Here is a 23,843-nt window from a genome sequence, read left to right on the forward strand (position 1 = left end):
GAAATGAAAGCCCCCAGCACAGAGCTTGGAAGAAGCAGGGAGGCCACAGCCAGCCCAGGGGTGCAGAGGAAAGCGACATGAGCTACAGGTTGGAGGGCGGGTAGGACCTAAGTGAAGTATGGCGGAAGGGTGCTCCAGGCAGAGAGAACAGCATGTGCAAAGGTCCAGCGGCATGAAGGACTGCATCTTTTCTTGGGGGCAGGGGGGCGGTTCTCTCTCCCTTTAGGAACACTAAGTGAGAAAAACTAAACATTTCATTGATAACTGGTGTTGGAGGAGAAGGAAGCAGACAAGAAAAATTGGCAATAGCTCCTTTCTAGAGAGCAGAGTGCTGAGTCAGGAATGAGGGTTTGGAAAACTGCCTGCAGGTGGGAGCCATCTCCAGCCTCCTAGTGATGGGCAAGGTATGTTGATGACACCTGGGCTTGAAATGAGGCAGGCAGACTGTAAGGCTCTGTGCCTCACCTACAGCAGCCTGCACAGAGCAGGGCACAAACCCCCTGCATGATCTCACTGCAGCCCAAGAGGTGGCCAGGGCGGGTGGTCCTATCACAGCTGGTCACAGGGGAGGAAAAGAGAGCCGGACAGGGAGGCACTGCCCAGGTTTCACTCCACGCAGAGTCTGGACTTGGACTCTCGGCTCCTGACTGCAAATCCGGCGCTTTCTGCACAACGTGACCTCTGTCCATCTCTGCTCCGATCCCGAGCATAAACTCGGGTTTTACAGAGACAGGGAAGGGCTGAGGAAAAGGAGGATAGAGGAAGAAGGGGATGAGAGGGCAGGGGTGAAGCGATCAGGAACTGGGTTCTCTCCCGCCCGGCTGGGCGAGCTTGGACTAGTGACGTAACATTTGTGAGACATGTTCAAATCTGTGGAAAAGAGAATTACACCCCTTTCATCAAGCGCTCATGAAATTAAAAGGTTGCAATAAATACAACTGAGCACTTCTTATGCGCCAGGCACTGTGCTGGACACTCCTGCAACCTTATTTACTCTCTAGACCATTCTGCAGAGCGAGTGTTATTACTTCCATTTTCTGGAAGAGGAGACTGCGGCCCCAGTGACTTCGCAACTTTGCCCAAAGCCAGTGGCACAGGGTTAATAATACTCTCCCTCTCTTTAAAAAAATAGAGAAAAACCAGTCCAGACAAAAACAGAAGGGGGAGAAGTCTGCATGCCCCCCACCAGACAAGCCCTGGCCCCTCGAATCCAGCAGTTAGAATCCACCCCCAAGTGCTTCCTTCTCGGTTTATGCTCTTTCCTTTGCCTTTTTAGTTTCTTTTCTTTGCCAGGAGTCAAGATGGCTAGAGGGAAGCCTTCTGTCTTTAGGTGTGGTTTTTGAGAAGAGCTTTTAGGCTGTTTTAAAAAATCTTTTCTGGGGGCTTCCCTGGCGGTGCAGTGGTTGAGCGTCTGCCTGCCGATGCAGGGGACACAGGTTCATGCCCCGATCTGGGAAGATCCCACATGCCGCGGAGCGGCTGGGCCCGTGAGCCATGGCCGCTGAGCCTGCGCGTCCAGAGCCTGTGCTCCGCAACGGGAGAGGCCACAACAGTGAGAGGCCCGTGTACCGCAAAAAAAAAAAAAAATCTTTTCTGGGAAAACTCACTCCCAGAGAAAAGTCTTTCCTCGGAACAAGAAAATTACAAGGGAGGTAACGGATTCTGATCTCATCAGCCTCCCCGAGAGGCTCATCAGGTGGCCTCCCAGATGGTCTCTCATCCCCTAAGCCTCAATAAAAGCCCAGCCCAGCCCCAGGACACTGTGCTGTGGCTACCAGACTAATGGGATGTCTTTCCCAGCAGAGACCCATGCAGGAAGACCCCAAAAGAAGTACCAAAGGGAGAATTAGAGTCAGGCCTGGGGTGTTTCTGGAGAGAGGGGGATATCCAGAGGACACCTGGAGGGATTCAAGGGGAGGAGGCGGGAAAGACGGGGGATGGAGGGTGTCTTCATGATGACACACACCCACAGCAGTGGGTTGAATTGTGTCCCCAAAAGAAAGAGGTCCAAGTCCCAACTCGCGACCTGTGCATTCACCTTATTTGAAAATAGAGTCTTTGCAAAAGTTTTTTTGAGATGAGATCATCCTGGATTTAAGGTGGGCCAGAAATCCAATAACTGATCCTTATAAGACAAAGCACGGGGAGATTTGAGGCAGAGAGAGACACAGGGAGAATCCACGTGAAGTTAGTGGCACTGGTTGGAGTGATGTATCTACAAGCCAAGAACACCAAGGCTTGCCAGCGGCAAGCGGAAGCCAGAGAGAGGCCTGGCGTGAGCCTCAGAGCATCCAGGAGGAGCCAAGCCTGTCGGCACCTTGATCTCAGACCGCTGGCCTCCAGAGCCGCGAGACAGATTGAATTTCTCTTGTTTTAAGATACCCAACTTTGTGGTAACTTGTTACATCTGCCCTAGGAAACTAATACACCCACCTAAGGGCCAGAGCCGCGTAGCTCCCAGATTTGTAGCTGGTTTCTGACTGGCTTCCCCGGGCCTCACAGTCAGAGGGAATGATGAGGCAGTTGGGTCCTTTAGCTGTAAACTTCCCGGGCTCATTGGCCCCACGTCTCCGTGTTACATGGGGCTGCAGGAGCCAACACTCTGGGTCATGTTCTCCGCTAGCAAAGACGTGCGAGGCCAGGCCGGGCCCTCCTGCTGGTGTAGGAGCAGAGCCCAGCTACACGGCCTCCCCTGCCCCTGCATGCAGGCTGCGGGCCTTCCATCCAGTCTCCAGGGCCCGTCCCTCCCTGCAGGACTCGGCCCTGGTCCACAGCTGGGAGGAGAGCCTAGGCCTCAGGGCAAAAACCTGCATCCCCGCCCCCTTCCCCAGGCAAATTACTCCAGCAAGTCAAACACCTGAAGGGCTAAGAGCTCGTGGACTCAGCACACCACCACATGCTGACTCCCAGCTTCTGCTTACCTTCCCCCGGGTCCCAGCTGCACATGCTTTCCCTTGTAGGGGCCTCACGAGTCCCTTGAAGTGGGCAGGTGCTGATGGGCAAGTATCCATGCAAGAGGTTCTCTTACTGTTTTTTCTTCTTTTTTTAAACGTTCCATAAAGGCCGTCTCCAGCAAAGCTGATGCCACCCAGCCTGTGCCCACGCTGGTCCCTCTGCCTGGAGCCGCCTCCCTCCGTATTCACATGAGCCCCTCGACGTCAGCTCAGCCACCGCGTCCCCTCCCCCCATGCCCCGCGCTGGTTCCGGCACCTCTTTCTTCTCCGTGCTTTCTGCTGGCAGAGGAGCCCAGCTCAGAGGCTGAGGCCCTTGGCTAAAGGCACGCAGTCGAGAGTGCAGGGCCAGGAATGGAAATGCACGGCCCACGGGACAGGGTCCTGCCCTCACAGGGCTCGTGCTCTGGTGCCGTAGGAAAGGAGCGCAGACAAGTTCAGGCGACCCTTCAGATGGGGGGGGGGGGGCCACTGCCCCAGCCCAGGTCAGAGTCCAGCCCTCCCGCAAGCTGCGCGTGAGCGCGTCCTGGGGCGGCAGGTCACACCTGCCCACCCATCAGAGGGGCCGGGGTGGGAGTCCTGAGATGCCTGGAACAGGGGGCGGCAGGGTGAGGCCCGTGGGCCCGGTCTGCTCGCTCGCGAAAGAAGTTTGATTGGGAGAGAGCCACACGCACTCGCTGATGGCTTGTCGTTGCTTTCTTGCTCCAGTGGCTGAGCTGAGTAGATAGGAGATCTTCTGGCCCGGCTCACAAAGTTTGAAACAGTTACTACCTGGCCCTTTACAGAAAAGGGTTTGCAACCTCTGCTTTAAAGAGCAGAGGCCCCCGGGCACTCGGCGTCCTCGAGGTAGGGCGTTCCAGCCCCGGAGGGGGAGGAGAGCCACCCAGGTGTGTGCATTTTGTTCTCTCCGGGATCAGGCAGAATGTGCTAGTCCCTGCAGGTGGAGGCTGTGGTTGGTTTTGCTCTGTATTTCGGCTTGTTTATTCCTCCTGTTTGTGTTACCGAGTCCAAGCTCGCTCTGCTCGCCGCATGACAGGCCAATGAGTCGGAGACGAGGTGTTGAGGCAGGGAAGAAGCCGGCAGACCCAGAAGCCGGCAGACTAAAGTCTCAAAATAACCATCGTGTCAGGGTTTGGATGCCAGTTTCTTTTATAGCACAGAGAGGGGGAGGAGATGAGGAAGTAAAGTAAAAAGGACCTAAGTTTTGCAAATTTCCCCTGGAATGGCCAGCCTCCGGGAGGGGATGTGCTAATTTCTTCTTTCTTGCAGCCACCCACAGGTGGACAGGGTCCGGATGTTTCCCTGAACAAAGGCACTTTGGTTTAACATTCAGACAGAGGGGCAGGGTTCCCTGAGGCAGGCCATTATGTATACACAGTATCCTTTTAGTGAACAAAAGCAGCCGGAAGCAAAGGTTAAAGTAAAAGAAACAGATCCAGGCTTCCCTGGTGGCACAGTGGTTAAGCATCCACCTGCCAATGCAGGGTACATGGGTTCGAGCCCCTGGTCCGGGAAGATCCCACATGCCGCGGAGCAACTAAGCCTATGCACCACAACTACTGAGCCTGTGTTCTAGAGCCCGTGAGCCATAACTACTGAAGCTCACACGCCTAGAGCCCGTGCTCTGCAACAAGAGAAGCCACTGCAATGAGAAGTCCACGCACCACAACAAAGAGTAGCCCCTACTCGCCACAATTAGAGAAAGCCTACGTGCAGCAATGAAGACCCAATGCAGCCAAAACAAAAAAAACCCACACCACTCCAGCCCTCCTTTCTGGCTGCCTGCAGGTCACGAACTCTTGGAGTCAAGGAGGCTGTTCCTTGGAGGTGATTCAGTCTGAACTCGGCCAAGGTGGTAGATACCAGATGTGAAGACGGTGGGATGCTCTCAGGGGCAGGGCTGCCTATGTCCAAGCATAGACCTCCTCTCTCACTGAGGTGCAGGGGTGGCCATGAGACACAGACTACCTTGCTCCAAGCTGTGTAGGTCTGCTCGTGGCCCAGTCCCTGGTAGGGAGTAGCCAGAAAATTTAGACCAAGCTTCCTCTTGCAAAAAGAACCCAGTCCACTGGGAGGAAATTCATCACCAAGTGGAGAGTCTGGAATGTTATATGGATTTATTGAGCACCTACTATGTGTCAGGACTATGTTCAGGATACGGTGATGGGCAAAGCAGACCCAAGGAGCCCCCAAGGAGCTCATGGACTCATGAAACAAACATGCATTTGACAAGGCAGCCCCTACGTGTAAAATCATACCATGAGAACAGTGTTGTCTTTTGATTTCCCCAAAAGTAGAGCTGAGACTAGGCCTCGGGTGCACAGACTTTATTTGGGATGTGATCCCAGGAAGCAGAAGGAGGGAGGGTGGGCAGGCAGGGAAAGAAAGGAGGAGAGGACACACACAGGGATGCCTCTGGGAGGTCAGTGCAGACGAGCAGGGGCCAGTGCTCCTGGGACCCCTGAGAAGTAGGCAGAAACCCTCCTGGAAGGTCAGCCGGAGAGACGCAGTGGGAGGGAGACCGGAGCACTGTCCACAGCTCCAGGGTGCCCCCCGCTATGAACTCGATCCCACTTCTCCAATGTGGCTGCTCTCGGGGGAGCCCTGGAGGAGAGAGACCGAGACCCCAGCCGTGGACTCAGCGCTGTGCACCGAGACCCACCTGAGTTCTGTGAACTGACGCCCAGGCTGGCGGAGGGAGGTGGGGGAGGGCAAGGAGGATGTGACATGGGCCCCAGATGTGTCGCTGTAGGTGCTCTAAAGGCAAAAGCGGGAGACAGGGAGACCCGTCCAGCTGGGGGCAGACAAGACGCGCCTGAGGAAGGGCCCAGCAGGACCGGCCCGGGAGGATCACGGGACGCAATGCAAGGATGGCTGGGGGAGGGGACAGGAGATGGGCTGGTGAGCGAGGGGGCATGGGTCCACATTCCTGCAGAGAAGATTACAAGGAAGGGAAGAACAGGAATTCGTGATTTTTGTCTCTCAAAGCTCAGATCCTCAGGCTCTGGTCTGCCTTCCTCCCTCCCTGCCACCTTCCCTTCCCTCCTTATTTTACCTTTCTCCTTCCCCCAGTGGCTTCCCCACATAAAATTAGTACCTGTGTGTTTTATAAAAGTTACGGGTGGCACGTTGTGCTGAGTACCATATCCGCTCTTTCTGAGATGGTGTAGTCAATTCATGGGCAGCCCCCACGGAGCCGGGAGGAAGGGCAGAGTCCAGACTTGACACACACACACACACACACACACACACACACACACACCCCACCACCACCACCACCCCCCCCCACCCCCGTGACCAGAGGGCTCTGCAGAGGCCCGGAGACCCACCTGGGGGTGGGGGTGGAGGGAGAATTCTGCCATGCTGGGTGATCTAGAACGAGATGACGATCGTCTAGGTAAGAAGAGAGAGATTCTCCTGAAAATCGTGCCTCGTCAGTCAGGATTCCAGGGGTCTTCAGTAGTCTAGTCTCATGTCCATGTGTTTTTTTATCTGTAAACATGTGAGTACTACGGATACAGATGGCTTCACATTCTGCTGACCCACAAGTCCAAAGTAAATCATTTTCTTAACATCGGTCACCAGAGAAGAAAACTATAGAGGGTGAAATATAAAAATATAAATATTTTTATACCCTACAGGCAGGTTGAAAATGAGGTAGAACAAAGGAAAATGCAGCTCCTGTGTATAAAAAGCCAAAATAAATTAAAGCAATAAATCTGGAACAGTGACAGAAGGCAATTTAATAAGGCTTTCCAACAAAAGCACATTTTGAACAAGAACACACATCACTACCACCACTGTCCCCATCACCACCATCCCCACGACTTCAGGAAGCCAGATGTGGAATGACGAGAAGCTGAGTGAGAACTCTGCGAGTTGATATGGTACTTTTGGTTTTCCTGATGGCCTCATCCTAAATCATGAAATAATGCATGGGTCGATTTTCTGACCTGTCAAATGCAGATAATAATGATTGCTTTGTGACTGTGACTGTGCAGTTAGAAAATTTGGAAGGAACCCCACTGGAAAAGCATAAATCCTCTATAAATACCAGTGTCTTCATCAGCATCTTAATCATTTTTATCAGAATTGAAGTCATAACAGCAATAATAATATATCAGTTAATTCTTAACCAATTTCTCTCGGGACTATAAAACCCCACTTTATGGGTGAAGATAACAAGGCTCAAAAACATTGCAACTCGTCAGGGTCAGAGCTGCCATACACAGTTGCACAGGTTGTGCACTGCACAGCTCTAGGCTCTAGGGATGCTGTTTTTGTTATCACAGTTTGGGACACTCTCAGCAAAGGGCAGTGAGAAGGCTTGAGCAACAGGCAACCTTTGTTAATTCTCAAAAAGGTTTAGCAGAAGGGCTGGTCAGGAGTTCGGTTTAATTGTCTGACTCGAAGATGACATCTGAAACTTAAAAGAAAGTGTGATCTTTTTTCCAAACTAAATGGTGTAGAATCTCAACATAAAGCCTTCCTTGCCCCATTCCCTGCTGTCCCCAGCTAGGGCCACCCTTGTACTGCAGCCTGGATTCTGGGACTGGGGAGAAAGTTGTGGGTCCTCCCTGCCCACCACGCCACCATGGATGGGGGCAATAACAGATGTCAGCAACAGCCATCTGGGGGGGAGGTTGGAAGATAGCCACGCATGAGACACCAAACCGGAGGGTCAGCAGTCGGTAACAGCAGAGGGAGGTGGGGCAGTGTTGTGCCCTGAAGGAAAGTTTGAAGAGAACTGAAACCCAGGCCCCAGTCCCCACTGCCCAAGCCATGCACCATGTGGTGAGAGGTGCACCTGCCCAACAGAAGGGCACCTTTGCTGGTTCACAAAAAGGCCTCCTGTAGGGAGCTGAGTACCCAAGGGGAAGGGAGGGGAGGGAAGGAGGAAGGGAAGTTGAGGACAGGAGAGGGGAAAGGGGAGAGAGATCCTGTATTCATCTGACAAGCATGGCTTGGTGGTTAAGAGCTTGGGCCCTGTGGTCACACTGCCTGGGGCTAAATCCTGGCCCCAACACCTACCAAGTGCATGACCTTGACAGTTACCTCCACAACTCAGTTTCCTTCTCTGTAAAGTGGGATTGATAGCTCCTTGAGGCTTAAGTGAGTTAAGCGGGGGGCAGGGAGGGTGCTGGTAGATACCCCGCATGTACTAGGTGACTGTCCGCTGTTGTGATGGGCGTGCGCTGGGCTCTGGGCGCCCACGGATGAACCAAACAGATCCTGGGAGGCAGATTCATAAACGAAGATGGATCTCAGCTGTTTCCAGGGGCTGTGATCAAAGACCAGGAAGTCAGGTCAGCCTGGCAGCCAGGCCCCTCAGGACAGAGCAGATCCAAAGAACAGCAAGCTGACAATGAGGGTTGTGTTTAACTCCTGCACATTCAGGGGCAGAGACTTTACCAAGAGGAGACAGAATAAAACCCAGCTGCTCACCAAGATCTCCCCAACCCAGGCCCAAGGGAGCGCCTCCCGGTCAGCGCCCTGCCCCCTCCACGTCCCCTGCCCCACCCAGCACAGCCCCTCAGAGCACTGCACTCTGCACCTCCTCTCCTCAGGGACCTCTCCCCCTCATTCTGCGCCCACCCCCAACTCGGCAGGGTTTTGAAAACAAAGAAACCAGCTCGAATCCTGGTTCCACCCTGTTCTAGTTGGTGAGCTAGAGCATTGACTGGGAAGATTCTGTCCCAGCAGGTGGGGCAGGCCAGTCCTTACTGTACACACGAAAGGAGGGATGCTCAGCTAGGAGCCGGAAGGCATGGGCCTTCCTTCGCCTAGTGGTCACTCACCGCAGGCAAACCCCGTAACTTCACTGAGCCTCAGCTTCCTCGCCTGAAAAGCAAACAAGGGTAATGATGGTTGAATGAGAAAATAGATTTAAAAACATTAGAACACTACGAGGCACACAGCTAGTGCTCAATAAATACTGTTGTAATTGTTACACCTGTTGTATAAACAATGCAACCCTCCCCAAGGTATTTCTCCTTTCTTGGTTTGCCTCTCACATGGTTATTTCAGTTCTACAAGCAAATTCTGAGCTCCGTTGTATAGCAGACCCTGGGCTGTATTCGGGGTGAGGAAGAGTATGGTCCTTGCCTTCAATATCTGTCTTAGAAGGGAAACAAACTCATAAATAACCATATTGCAATGGGGTCATTACCTCTCAGCTATTGTTACACACTGCTGTGTAACAAGCACTCCCTAAACTCTGTGGCTTACAGCAACAGTCACCTTCTCACACTGCTCAGTCCTGCAGCGTGGCCTACAGTGCTGTGTGTTTAGCCGATGTACCCTGTGCTCAGCTCCGCCACATGTCTCTCCTCCCCCCGGACCTGCAGCCACCCAGGGCACGCTCTTCTCTGCAGACACAACCTCAAGAGGCAAGTCCAACCACGCAAGCACGTTTCAAGCCTCTATCTGAGATGCGCTCACTAGCATCCCATTGGCTGAAGAAATTCACACAGGCAAGCCCAGAGTCAAGGTGTAATGATATCCACTCTGCATCCACATGGTTCTGGGCAGGGGGTGTGGGTGTAGAATGCGCGGGTGCAAAGAACTGGGCCCAATCTCCACGGGAGCCTGGACTTCAGTTCATTCTGAACACAACGGAGGTGTGAAAGAGGAATAAAGGCCCCGGGAAGATCATGCTGGTTACAGAGAGAAGGCTGCCTTAGAGGAGAGAGGGACTCGAAGCAGAAAGACCTCTTACAAGGGACCCCCTAGGAGTTCCACAACCTGACCCCTGTGAGTGACCGAGGGATGAATCTGAGAAACAGACCACACTCCCCAGTGCTGTGCGCCAGCCCCAGGCGTTTTCCAGGAAATGAAAATCACTCCCCTCGGTCACTTGATAACTTGGGGAAGATCGGTCAGGCAGGCAAGAGGATTTTTCTAAGGCTCCATTAGCGAGGATCAGACGAACGCCAGGTCCAGCTTCTGCTTTCACGTCCACCAGCGTGGGTTGCCCACACTGCATTGCCAATTTTTGGTCGCCCTTTGAGAAGTCTTAATTATCTGGACCCATTGGAAACTGTGTCAGTTATTTGAAACCAAGAGATCGATAGCTCCAATCAATGCCGGGCCATCAAGGCACAGAGAGGTCGATAGAAACAGCCCCAGCTCACACGTCAAACTCGCGGTGCCCGAGGCACCTTCATTTTCTGAAATAAGAACAGAAAACTCTTCAAGTCGGACAGTGTGGTCACTGACTCCCTGACGAGGCCATCACCGCAGCTCTCCGGAGGATATAGAATTAGATTGAGATCTTTTATTTTAGGTGGTTGAAAAGTTTTTGCCATTTTCCCCTTAGGAAACTGGTTATTTATTTTCAAATTGAGCCAGACCTGCCTGAGAAGGTTTTCTTCTCTCCTTCTCTTTCTTGTCTCCCCTGGGGTCCCACCTGATTCCAAAGGCCTCACCAGGCAGAGAAGAGCTGGGCTCCACTCATGATGCCATCATGGCTTTGCCGGGTGACCCCCGTGCCCAGAGGCACACTTGGCCTTCCCCTTGGGTGTCCTAACTTAGACATGGCATGACCAAGCCTGTGTCTCTGCATCTCCTCTATCTCAGAAAGTGGCATGTTGTGGGTACCATCCACAACTAAAACAGGGGGCTTCCCTGGTGGCTCAGTGGTTAAGAATCCGCCTGCAAATGCAGGGGATGCAGGTTCGAGCCCTGGTCCGGGAAGCTCCCACATGCCGGAGCAACTAAACCCGTGCACCACAACTACTGAGCCACACGCTGCAACTACTGAAGCCCTTGCGCCTAGAGCCCGTGCTCTGCAACGAGAGGCCACCGCAGTAAGAAGCCCGCGCACTGCAACAAAGAGTAGCCCCTGCTCGCCGCAACTGGAGAAAGCCCGCACGCAGCAACGAAGACCCAAAGCAACCGTAAACAAAAAAATTTTTCTTTAAAATACAGTTTTTGGTGCAAATAATTACTGAGTGAACAAATGAAGGACACCGGGGAAGTTATATAATCTCCTGGAGGCCACTTTCCCACCAGTAAAGAAATGCAACTATTTTTTATCCCTAGGAGCAGTTTAATGATTGGCCCCAAATAGGTGAGAACTTTAGCACCATGCCTGGCACACCTGGGCCTGCTCCTTCTGCCAGTGGAGACAGGAGGCAGCCATCTGTGGGCCACAGGGAGAACTGGGGCTGGGTGTTCCCAGAGCAAAGGGAGAGCAGGGAATTGAGAGGCCCAAAGTTTCTCGTGCAGGTTCAGAACCAGCCAAGGATCCTGTGGAGAGAGAAATGAGATTCTCTCGTGGAGAAAAGCCCCAGAAAAACACCAAGTTGTCAAGACTGAATGTAAGAGACCCACATGAGCAGCTAGTGATGTCAAAAAGTAAGGGGACAGCACTGCAGCTGGTAGCGGTGTCACGAATCGCTTATTTGCTCCATACAACATGGCTGCGGGGTTCCGGCCACTACATCCTCATTCCAGGCAGCAGGAAGGGAAATGGGGAATGCAAGGAGCACTTCTAGAAGCCTGCCCATTGGTTGAACTCAGTCCCATGGACAAACCCGTCTGCAGGGGGCGGTGAGCAAGGTAACCTCTCAGCAGGGCAGGGCTCCCTCTAACAAAATGAGAGTTTTCTTATTTTGTTGGCAGTGAGGAAGAGCAGAATACACATGGGTAGGGGACCAGTTGACTCTGCCTCAGGCGGCTTCTGCCCAGATAGCCAACATCATGCTGGGGGGTAAGGGGGGCTGAGCATCTGGGCCACCCTGGGCCAGAGAGGACTCCAGGAGGGCCTGAGCTGCAGGCTGACGGAGGAGACAGGACTCACTGTCTGCTCCCCCCGGCTGGCCCATCTCCTTAAAACAGGGCGTAGGGGGCGAGGACCAAGAGACAGCATAGAGGCCAAGAGGAGAGAGGTCTGGGAGGCCTGGGTCCCAAACAAGGGAGCTGGGTTCAGGGTCAGGGTTCCAATCCCACAGCTGGGGTCTTGGACCTTGTGTGAGCCCCCAGGGCTGGGGTGTGGAGAGCATCTGCATGGATTTATACTCCACTGTTTTCAACATAATGGAGTTCTTTCCATTTTATTAATTTTTTTTAGTTCTTTCCATTTTAAAATTAATCACAAGCACTGAAAAGTGATGTCAATGCCACTAAACACTAATTTTTAAGAATGGTGAAGAAGATGTGTTGTATATATACAATGGAATATTACTCAGCCATAAAAAAGAATGAAATAATGCCGTCTGCAGCAACGAGGATGGACCTAGAGATCGTCATACTGAGTGAAGGAAGTCAGACACAGAAATAGCTATGATATCGCTTGCATGCGGAACCTAAAAAGAAATTATACAAATGAACTTATTTACAAAACAGAAACAGACTGAGAAGGAACTTATGGTTACCGGGGTAGGGGGAAGGGTGGGGAAAGGGATAGTTGGGGAGTTTGGGATTGACATGAGCACCCTGCTGCTGTATTTAAAATGGATAACCAACAAGGACCTACTGTAGAGCACAGGGAACTCTGCTCAATGTTACGTGGCAGCCTGGATGGGAGGGGAGTCTGGGGGAGAATGGATGCATGGATATGCATGGCTGAGCTGCTTCGCTGTGCGCCTGAAACTATCATGGCGTTGTTAATCGGCTGTACTCCAATATAAAATAAAATTTTAAAAATGCAAGAACCGGCAACTCAGACACTGATACAACCAGCAACGCGGACACTGACACACTGAGCAACTCCCTTTTCCTCCTGATGGCCACTGAGTCCTGCTGGCCTGCCCTCCAAGCGTCAGCGCTCAGCCCCTCCTTCCATCCCCACAGCTCTGCCTCCATCTGACCTTCATCTCTTTGGTCCTGGACCATCTCCATCACCTCCTCACTGGTGTCCCTGCATCCCCCTTCCTTGCTCTCCGGGCCATCCTCCACCAGCTGCCAGGAGGGATGATTCTAGAGCTGTGGTCCTCGGTGCTTGTTACAAGCACAGAACCTCAGGCCCCACTGTGGACCTACAGGACACCGTCTGAACTGTCACGCTATCCCCTGGGGATTCTCACGTACAATAAGGCGTGAGAAGCCGTGTTGTAACCCACACCCCAACCGTGCCACGTCACCCCGGCGTCAAGGGCACCTTCACAAGACCCTGAAAGACAGTGTTCTTAGCCCTCCCAGCTGCCTCTCCTGCAGCTCCCCTCCCTCCATGCGCCCCTAGAACCTTCCACTCCAAATACAGCGAGCTACTTACCATCCCCCAGACGCTACTGTTGTGTGTCCCCATATCTGGCCCTTTCATTCATTCATTCAGCTATCATTCATTCACTCCTTCCACAAAGATACACCGATGCTCAGGGCAAGGGACTGGGGGGCGCTCGTCCTCAGGGAGGTTAGTGTCTCCATAAGGAAGACACTAATGGGGAGAGCAGTCACTAAACATTAAGTGACTGATTATGCGACGATTAATTACGTCCATGTGAGGGCCTCGCCTGAGACGTTCTGGGTGATGCGAGCACACAACAGGGGTCTAACCTAGAAGATGCCTCTCAGAGTATGAAGACAGGCCAGACAGAGGAAGCGTGTGTATGAGGCCACGAGAAGTCCAGAGCTCCCGGAGTATGGAAGCAAAGAGGAGAGTGGCCCCAGGAGGCTCACTGGACGGTCCTATGTGTCCTCAGAGGCCACGGTAAGGGATTGGCCAGATGGAGAGATGAAGTGTGCTTAAAGAGGCCCCAGCGTCAGTTTTCCCATCTTTGGAGTGACCGGGCCAAGCTTTCTAAAGTGCCTCTCCCCAGGAAAATGTTGCAATCCTACACTATTCACAGAGGAGGTTCCAAATGCCTTGGAAGTTATCCCTGTTTTCCTACGGTGACTACAAACAGCAGCCGTTGCTCCCTGTCACTTGGGCGAAAATATGGCCACATGTGTGAAATGGATTTACTGCCAGAGAAGGGGGTATTAATCCAGCTGCAAGTTTGCTCTGCTACAACCCAAGGCAGTAAATTCCAGCTAGCCGGCAGCAGCTCTGATACAGCATGAAATACGGTGCTTATGGTGTGTGTGTGTGTGTGTGTGTGTGTGTGTGTGTGTGTGTGTGTGTGTGTGTGTGTGTGTGTGTGTGTGTTTAACAAAGGGAACTCTTTTTCAGATTCTTAATTGACAATCACATGTTCCCATCTAAAAACCAGAGCAGATGATGAGATCATAAAAACATGAGGCAAAAAAATGCCCGTTCCCTGCCCTTATTGACTCTTCAACGTACAGAGTTCATTGAGGGAGCCTTCTTGTCTGCGGTAGGGACTTTCCTGTGCTTTTGAGTATCAAAAGGAAATTAAACCAGCCAGAATAATTCATTGAACACGCAGTAAATGCAAATTGGCTTTTAAGAACAATAATAGCGAGTATTAATATTCCTGGTTATTATTGTCACTAACATTTACTGAAAGATCCCAGGACATGGTGATTATTCTAGAGCTCCCTCCTGTAGATTCTGAAATAGCCAGGAAAGGCAGGCTGCTATTATCCCCTGTTTCTGTTGACTGACGAGCACTAAGATCAGAGAGGGTAAGTGTCTGTTCCAGGCTTGCACAGGTGGGTAAGGAGCCAAATGTGAACCCAAGCTTGTACGTTTCCCACCACATCACAGAAATTAGACCCAGATCCCCAAGGTTGACACACTTCCTCATGCTCTAAAGTGGGAAGCCCCTCCACTCTCCCCAGCTGCACCTGCACCCCACCAATCCCCTATTTCCACGGGTTCCAGGGAAGATTTGATAAAAGTCCCAAATCCCCAGCTACTCCCTTGGGCTGGTTATCTGAACTGGACCTTATGGCAAATTTCTCCCCAGAACAAAGTCTGCTTCAAAAGGCATTTTCCTGGCAATGTCTGATGCTAACAGGGTTTTTCCCAGATAGCTGTCATTTTCAGCCTCAGTTTTGTTCATTTCATCAACGTTTATTGAGCACCTACTGCATGCGATGATCTCAACCCTGGGGAGGCAATCATGTGGCTCGCACTCTAGCGAGAGAGAAGAGAGGGAACCAAGGCAGGGAGGAGCGCTCACCCATCCCCAGCCAGTGGCCCCATCAAGTGTACTTCCCTGGAGAGCCTTTCCCACGATGGGTGGAAGGGGGGTTGGCCAGCGAGCGCCGGGCACAGGAAGCTACTTGCGTCCAATAGCTACCTTTCTGACCCTCCTTCTTGACCAGCAAAACCTGCCTCTCAATGACAGAGGTTCCAAAGGCAGGTCCTCAAGTTCCCAGGCTCCCTTGCCACTAAGAGTGGTCATGTGATCAATGCCAGCCAGTGAGAGTGGAGGGCAAACCTGTTAAGGCTTCCGAGGAACATTTCTCTCTGATAAGATACAGATGCAGAAATAGAAAGCCTCAGCCCTGTTTTTTCTCATCTTGATTTTTTTTTTTTTTTTTTTTTTGTGGTACGCGGGCCTCTCACTGTCGTGGCCTCTCCCGTTGCGGAGCACAGGCTCCGGATGCGCAGGCTCAGCGGCCATGGCTCACGGGCCTAGTTGCTCCACGGCATGTGGGATCTTCCCGGACCGGGGCACGAACCCGCATCCCCTGCATCAGCAGGCGGACTCTCAACCACTGCGCCACCAGGGAAGCCCCTAGTCTTGATTTTTTATTTGGCTATGTGAGGAGGTCAGAAATCCTGTGACATGGAGGACTTCAAAACGCACTAAGGAGACAGAGTAGAAAGAAGGAAAGGACCTGGGTTCTTGACAGCATCCTTAAGCTGCCTCTGGTCTGTAAAAGGAAGATGTGTCTATAAATGAAAGAATGGCAGCCTGAGCAACCTAGACGTCAAGGCAAAAATGGAGAACAGCCAAGTCAATAATAACCGTTTCTCTCCAGAAGAAAGCAAATGGATTTATCAGGGCAGAGACAATGGCCATAGGACGTAGCACCCAGTAACTGTTTGTCCTATCCCTGAGTTTTCTTTTTAAGATATATATATATATATATATATATATATATATATATATATATATATATAATGCTTTTCTTTTTTAAAAAAAGTTTATTTAATTTATTTTTGGCTGCATTGGGTCTTCGTTGCTGTGCGTGGGCTTTCTCTAGTTGTGGTGAGAGGGGGTTACTCTTTGTTGTGGTGTGTGGGCTTCTCACTGCGATGACTTCTCTTGGTGTGGAGCACGGGCTCTAGAGAGCAGGCTCAGTAGTTGTGGCGCACGGGCTTAGTTGCTCCGGGGCATGTGGGATCTTCCCAGACCAGGGCTCGAACCCGTGTCCCCTGCATTGGCAGGCGGATTCCCAACCACTGCACCACCAAGGAAGCCCCCTGAGTTTTCTTTTAAAGTGTCCACAGTCAGCCCCAAACCAGGCGGGGGCAGGATGCTGTGTAGGGTCTGAAAACAAATCCCAGGCTGTGGATCCCACCTTCACTGAACCCTACCAAGATTCCCCAGCTACTTCTAAGATTGAAAAAGAACAAAAAGAAAACCCGGCCCTGAAGAGCTTTCCTTCAGCAGCAAGTCGGTCAGGATGGAATCAAGCAATCCATCAAGGAGGAAATGAGGACAGTCGAGTAGGGAATTGGAAATGAAGCCGAGACTGTACAGGAAAGTAGACGAAGTATGAAAAGCAGCTTTCCTTTTAATGCATTTATACATGAGAACATCAAAAATACCACATCTAAGGGGGCCTGCATTTCCATTTGCAGAAGCAACCTTGGGACTACAAGTCTGGGTGGAAGGGAGCAGTGGCATCGCTACTGGGCCACCTGGAGGCCCTTGGGTTTTCCGCTCTGTCCCAGCCAGTGCATCCTCGGGATCAGGGGGGCAGGGAGGCAGCCAGAGGGCTGCTTCCAGAGCGCAGAGCCGACCTGTCCCTTTCAGACCAAAAGATGCCCATGAACTCTGTTGTCCCGAGGCCTGGGAATGGCTTCTTTCCACAGAGTCCTGAGCTCTCTGTAATCTGACCTCGGCCCTCTTCCCCTGCTGCCTGTTTCTGGCTCTGCTCCCTCAGTACCGATCCACTCACTTCTTCCCTCCTTCACGCCTCTGAGCCTTGACCCATGTTCTCCTTCCTTCGTGCACCCAACAAGCATTTGCGGAGTGCCTTCTGTGTACCTGGCATTGGAACAAGTAACAGCGTATAAGGATGCATTAGATATATTCCAAGCTTTGAAGACCTGCTGAGCCCAGTGGGGAAGACAGATACATAAAAAGATCATCAAAAAGCAGTGTGCACAGGACGACCTGCACATCTGAGAGGGGAGCCTTGTGTGAGGTGTCAGAGCCCGAAAGGGGTGAGGAGGGCAGCCTGGCATGGACACGGCCAGCGTGGCGTGGAACCCAAGCTGGGGGAAGAGGACAGCCTCATGGTGGGGCAGCTTGACAGGAGAAGTCAGAGCCTGGGGGAGGTGGTGGGAATGAATAGAGGGGATTTCACATACAGGAGGGTTGATAAATAAATGAATACGTTAAGGAGGATGGAGGGAAGTCAGGTTTCTCACCACTGGACTCACAAATACAGGAAGAGTGAAAGCTAGAATAAACTCTCTGGGGTTGGATTGGAATTGAATGTCTTGTGGGATCTTAGTTCTTAGTTCCCCGACCAGGGACTGAACCCAGGTCCTCAGCAGTGAAAGCGCTGAGTCCTAACCACTGGACCGCCAGGGAATTCCCAACTCACGGTTTTCAGTACATACAGACAGAATTAGAAATAAACATCCATGTAAATGTCTGATGCCACCAGGCAGCCATACTCCAAAACACCAGGCGCACCTCTCACCCAGCCCTTGGCTTCCAGATACCCTTGTCTTAAAGGAATCGGGCCTTCCTGAGCAACGGCTATTGGCATATTTTGAATGTAATCTCCTCACAGAATTTGCTCGAAATGGGAAGTAAAGGAGACCTGGACATCCCGTCCTACCCAGATGTTCAAAATGATGGGACAAGTTGAAGCCACAAGTACGGCACCGCTTCTGTGACATTCCCGTCAAAGGGGCCTGACCCAGCCTTGAGGGAACGTCAGCCTGAAGTGAGGGATACTGACAAAATAACTGGCCTGACGTTTTCAAAGGTGTCAAGGCCATCAAAGTCAGGGAGAGATTCAGATCTGGGTCCCCCCCCATCCCCGGGGGCCCTTGGAACCCCTTGGCCTGCCCTTCCTTCTCAGCAGGTTCATGGAGAGCTCGGCTGTGGTCCCACACATCTCCCCAGAGCCCCTGAGATGCAGAATTTCATATTACTGTGGGTCACCTCATCTCCTTCTCTTATAAGTTCACCAGGGGAACAGGAGAAATTAAAGAGAGCAGCAAGGAAAATAATTACTGGGCTGAAAGACTTGATAATTGCCAAATGATTGAAGTTCGCAGAGAGCTGGAACTATGGAGACCAGCCAATTGATCTTCTTGACGAGAGTTCAGAAACGACGGCACTACCTGTAGCAATAATTGCAGAGTTTGCTAGTCCCAGGAGGGAAAAGCAAGGCCTACTTCCAAGAAAGTGATCTATATAGTTATGGAGATGTATTTATCGTGTCCCCACTCCCAGTCGGCAGCAGACCGGTGAGGAGATACGAGTCCAAGCTTGGGGTCAGGCTTTTCAGTTGTCACAGCATTCACTGGATGAGCCCTGGACAAGTTCTTATTCTATCTGAGCCCCAGTTTTCTCTTCTATAAAATGGGTTTAACAATACAAATATCATAAGGTCGTGGAAGTGCTAAATCCTACGGAAGTTGATTATCACAGTGAGAGCTCGGTGAGGGCCGGCACCTGCTGCTGTGGCTGCACTTTGCACCTCTATCTCTTTACTTTATAAGCAGCGGCGATGAGAAACAAAAACAAGGGCCAGTGAGTCCAGAGAGGAAAGAAAAGCCAACTCAACTCATAAAAGAAGGGCTTCCCTGGTGGCGCAGTGGTTGAGAGGTCCACCTGCCGATGCAGGGGACGCGGGTTCGTGCCCTGGTCTGGGAAGATCCCACATGCCGCGGAGCGGCTGGGCCCGTGAGCCATGGCCGCTGAGCCTGCGTGTCCGGAGCCTGTGCTCCGCAACGGGAGAAGCCACGACAGTGAGAGGCCCGCGTACCGCAAAAAAAAAAAAAAAAAAAATACAAAAATAAAAAACTCACAAAAGAAATCTTGCTTCCTCCAGGAAGACTTCCCAGGCTTCTCAGGGACAGGTCACTGATCCCTTCCCTCCAGGCTTGCTGCAGCCAAGAAGGTCTGAGTCAGACCACACAGAACCACGCCTGCAACACAACATGAGGGGCTCCTCCAGCCCAGCACTAGCCGGGGACCCTCCCCTGGTGCCCATGCTCGCTCCAATCTGCCATCTATGCCTCCTGAGCCTGACCCTGGCCTTGCTCTTTGGACTACTAACAGGTATGGCTTCTCCAGGTTAGACTTTTGGCTCTCTCTGTCTCTTTTTGTGTCTCTGCTCCTGTGTGTGTCTCTCTCTGAGAGACCTTGCCTCTACTCCCTAGCGCTCACGACCCCCCAGCCTGAGTGCCCCCCCTCAGTGGCGGAACAGTGGGATTGGTGGGATTCTATACCCAGGCCCCAGCGCCAGCCCGGTTCGCCTGGAAACCGCCCCTCCCCACCGCAGCTGCAGCTCCAGGGCTATCCTCAGCCCCCCTCCCTCTTCTAGGGCTGGGAAGCCAACTGGACCCAGGCCCAGCAGAGCTGTTACCCAGGAACTTCCAGCTACAGTGGACACTTCACCTGCCTCTGATGATGGAGGCCACGGGGTATGAAGCTCAGAAGCTGAAAGTGAACAGAAGCCCCCGTGTGAAGGAAGCTAACTTGCAGCAAATGAAAATTAATCCAGAGGCCCAGGTGAGCCCTCTCGTCTGTGGTCGTCCGGCCCCTCGATCCCAGTGCCCATTCTCGCCTCCCAAAAGCCTGTGTCTACACAGCAGTCACCAGTGATCTCCTAAAGCAGAAGACAGACCATGACCCTCTTCGTTGCTTTCTCGTCACCGTCGAGGAAGGTGCCTGACTCTTCCCGTGGCCTCGAAGGCCGTCCGTGCCATGGGCCCTGCTGCCACTCTGACCTGTCCTCCCGCCACAAGCCATGCTTCCCTTCCTGCTCTCCTCTCAGGCCCTGTGCTGGGGCAAACTTCCCGGCGTTCAAGGGTCAGCTGCCCTCACACTTTGATCTCAGCTGCAAAGCCCCTGCCCTGGTGCCCTCTGTGCGGAGGCCCTACCCGTCCACTGGCCTGGCTGGGGGAAAAGGCAGCAGAACCTCCCAAGAGGGCGTAGGGCTCCCTGCTGCCCCCATGAGTCTCTGGTCAGTGCCTGCCCGAGGCGTGTTCCAGTCACGGCTGGGACCAAACTCACAAGGCCAGGGTGGCACTTTTGATTTCTGTTCTTAGCTCCCTGAGGTCCTAGTAAGATGGGAAACACCAGAGGCTGGGTTTGCAAAGGACCCGAGGAACTCGGAGAAGAACCAGTGGTCTAAGCCTTTGTGTCTGAATGAAGAAAAGGAGGCAGAGGGGAGACACTGCCGACTTAAGTCCCCAGTGAGTGAGAGACGAAGCTGTCACGCATCCCTAAAACCTGCGGATGTGAGGGCAATAGCCAAGAGAAGAGTTCCCCCACCAGCCTCTCCTTTAATCCTCCGACATGTGTGCCCTGCGCTCCGAGGAGACAGGAGACGGAGGTCAGTTCTCATCGACTAGGTCACCTGTCCAGCAGAGCGCCCTCCCCAGAGCTCAGTGGCTGAAAACATGTTTACTGTTTCTCCTCATTCTCCCTCAGCAACCAAACACACATGCACTGCAGGCCTCCTCGTCCGGGCCCGGGCCCGGGTTGGCACTTGGAACACAGAGGTCGGGGAGAAAGGGGTTCTGCTTCTGGGTTGGTGGAGCAGCTCACGCCGCTGCCTTCAGCTGAGAGCTTAGCTGGGGAGCCCTGGCTCTCCTCCACGTGGCCCGACTCTCTGTGTGCTGTCTCAACTCCTGTGGCCTCTGGGTGAATCCTTGTGTCCACCAGCCGATAGCCCGGACTTCTTAGAGCATGGCAACTGGATTCTCGGGGGCAGCCTTCCAAGAGGACAAGCCCCAACACGGAGGCAGATTTAAAGCCTTTGCTGGCATCACAGGGGCTAATGTGACCATTGGCCAAACCAAGTCATGCGGCCAAACTCAGAGTCAATGTCAGAGGGGCAGGGGATGCCAGGAAGTGGGGTTCCCTGGGGGCACTCAGGCACCTGTCTGCAACACTCATCCTCCCCGCAGACAGACATGCAGCTTCCCCAGGAGAAGGAAAATGTAGGGCCAGCCGGCGGAAAGTCTGACAGGAGAGTCTAAATGAAGCTGGAATCCCAAAGCGCTAGAATGTGTTCCATATGTGTGAAACGGGGAAAAAGGAAAAGCACACACTGCAGAGAGACAGCAGGAAACTCTGCCCACTGCTACCTGCCTCAGCACGGGGTAGAGAAAAACCGCCCCTGAGGATCCGTAGCCACCAACCAGCTCTCACACATATTTGCAGACCAAACTATTACTCCACCTGTAGTTCCAAGACCCTTTGTCTGCAAGAGCGGCCATAACAAAATGCCACAGAGCAGGGTCTTAAACAGTGGAAATTGTTTTCTCATAGTTCTGGAAGCTAGAAGCCCAAGATCAAGGTTCCTGGAGGGTTGGTTTCTGGTGAGAGGTCCCTTCTCTCTGCCTCACATGGACTTTCCTCTGTGTACACGTAGAGAGAGAGAGAGAGAGAGAGAGAGAGAGAGAGAGAGAGAGAGAGAGGGAGGGAGCGCTCTGGTGTCTCTTCCTGTTCTTATAAGGACACCAGTCCTACTGGATTCGGCGCCACACTTATGACCTCATTTCACCTTATCTCCCTAAAGACCTTATCTCCAAATATAGTCGCACTGGGGGTTAGGGCCTCAACATATGAATTTGAGGGGGACACAGTTTAGTCCATAACCAATCACAAGCTTAGAATTCATTTTAAAGTAAAGCAAATATGAACCATTTCTAGAAGAATGCAACTTCATTCCAGTACTGGAAGAATTTCTACAGATAAATATCCAAGGAACATGAATTCACAATTAAAAAAAAATCTGAAAACACTTAAGGAAACAAAACACTGTTAATGTGGAACCAGACCCACAAATAATTAGGCACAGTATCATTTATACATTTACTGTTTAAAGGAATAAAAGAAACTATCCACAGGAACATGAGATAGTAAAATTGACAAGCAGATCTAAAAAGCAGTGCTTCTCTAAATCGAAAAAATAATCACTGAAATTTAAAACTCAGCAGGTCAAATTGCAGATTGGCTACAGACGATGGGAGAATTCATGAACAGGAAGATAATTCTGAAGAAGTTGCCTCAAAATGTAGCATAAAGAGACCAAGCTGAAAAATATAAAAGCAAGATTAAAAAAACGAGAAGACGCACGTGAAAAGGCTTTTTACAACCTTATGATCAAATTTCCAGAACAGTGAATATGGGGAAGAAGAAATTTTGAAGAGAAAATCTAAGAATTTTCTAGAAATGATGAAAGACAGGTCAGGATTCAGGAAGCTCAGCCTACCACAAGAAAACACCCAGGCTGAAAGTGAAGAACACTGAAAACAAAGATTCTAGAAGCTTCCAGAGACGGAAGACAGATTCCCTCTCACGGAACCAGCACAGATTGAGAGCTGACTTCCGGGTAGCAATAGTGAAATGCAGAGGACAATGAGATAATATCACAAATGTCCTGAGAGAAAACGTTTGTCAACCTAAAACCATATTCAGCGAAAATCTTTTAAAACGGAGCATGCAGTCAAGACATTTTCCAGACATGCGCAAACCAGGAGCATTTATGACCAGTGGCCCTTCGCTGAAGGAAATTCTGAAGGAAGAGTTTCAGGAAAAAAAAAAAAAAATCCTCTGAAAGCAGAAAGTCCCTCAGAAGAGACAGTGAGCAAATAATTTGATAAATATATAAGCAAATCTGGGCTTTCCTGGTGGTGCAGTGGTTGAGAGTCTGCCTGCTAATGCAGGGGACACGGGTTCGAGCCCTGGTCTGGGAGGATCCCACATGCCGCAGAGCAACTAGGCCCGTGAGCCACAACTACTGAGCCCCAGTAGTGGCCCTGCCGCTGCCCCTCACTTGCCATCAGCGAGAGCCAGATGCCAGGAGTGCGGCTGTGCGGCCCGCCAAGAGCGGGAGGGGACCTGCTGTCCCAGAGGTGCCCCGGCCTGACCGGATCTCGGGCCAGTCAGCATGGGGGGGAGGGGAGGGAAGATCCCCCAGGAGTGGAGAGGGGACACTGTAGGGTTATGGGTGACCGAACACACCACTGTCCCAGTCGCCCAGCGCCGCCCCCAGCCCCGGGAAGTGGCCCCGAGATGAAGTCCCTTCCTTCCTCCTGGATCTCGGTCTGACCCTCTTTTCGTCAGGCTGGGCTGACCGTGACCAGCGGACCCCTCTTCTCTACCTTTCTGGCTGAGTTTCCTACAATGCTAATAAAACCGAACAAACAACTTTTACGCACCCAGTGCCCTCAAAGTGGCCCCAGAAGAGAGGGTGAGGCCCCGGAGACCGCTTGGTCCTCTCCCCACTCACTGATTTTCTTGCAGCTTTTCACTCAAGGAGAGTTTCTATCTTGGAGGCGGAGGGAGGCCCCCTCCCATCAGCCCCGCCCCCGCGCCCCGCCCACCCCGCGCCCCGCCCACCCCGCCCACCCCCGGCCCCAGCGCGGCCCATCTCTTCTGTGAAGCGTCTATTTACAAAGCAGGTCACGATCTGAGAAGCACGCTGCCGTCTAAAAATAGAAAGTCATTACGCAGCAGACAAGCGCCAGCTCCGGCCTGCAGAGCTGCGAGCTGGGGCAGCGCTGTTCCCTCCTCTTCTCCCCTTTTGCTCCTTCAGCCCCTCCTGGCCCAGCACCGCCCGCAGCTGCAGGTCACAGGCCACCTGGCCGCCCACGCGCCGCGCCAC

General features: G+C 52.3%; 1 long non-coding RNA gene across 2 annotated transcripts; it reads right to left on the reverse strand.

Annotated features, from left to right (window-relative positions):
* Positions 1-5,200: 5,200 nt before the first annotated feature.
* On the reverse strand, positions 5,201-23,528 carry LOC307176182. Of its 2 annotated transcripts, none has more exons than XR_013824636.1 (5): positions 23,398-23,528; positions 8,750-8,792; positions 8,103-8,232; positions 6,281-6,344; positions 5,201-5,555 (listed from the first exon to the last, which is right to left on the reverse strand). It is a non-coding gene; the product is annotated as an uncharacterized lncRNA (long non-coding RNA). The 2 variants fall into 2 exon arrangements; XR_013824637.1 differs by having other exon boundaries at positions 8,007-8,232.
* Positions 23,529-23,843: the final 315 nt, after the last annotated feature.

Source organism: Stenella coeruleoalba (assembly GCF_951394435.1).
Source record: "Stenella coeruleoalba genome assembly, chromosome: 17".
Classification (NCBI taxonomy): Eukaryota; Metazoa; Chordata; class Mammalia; order Artiodactyla; family Delphinidae; genus Stenella; species Stenella coeruleoalba.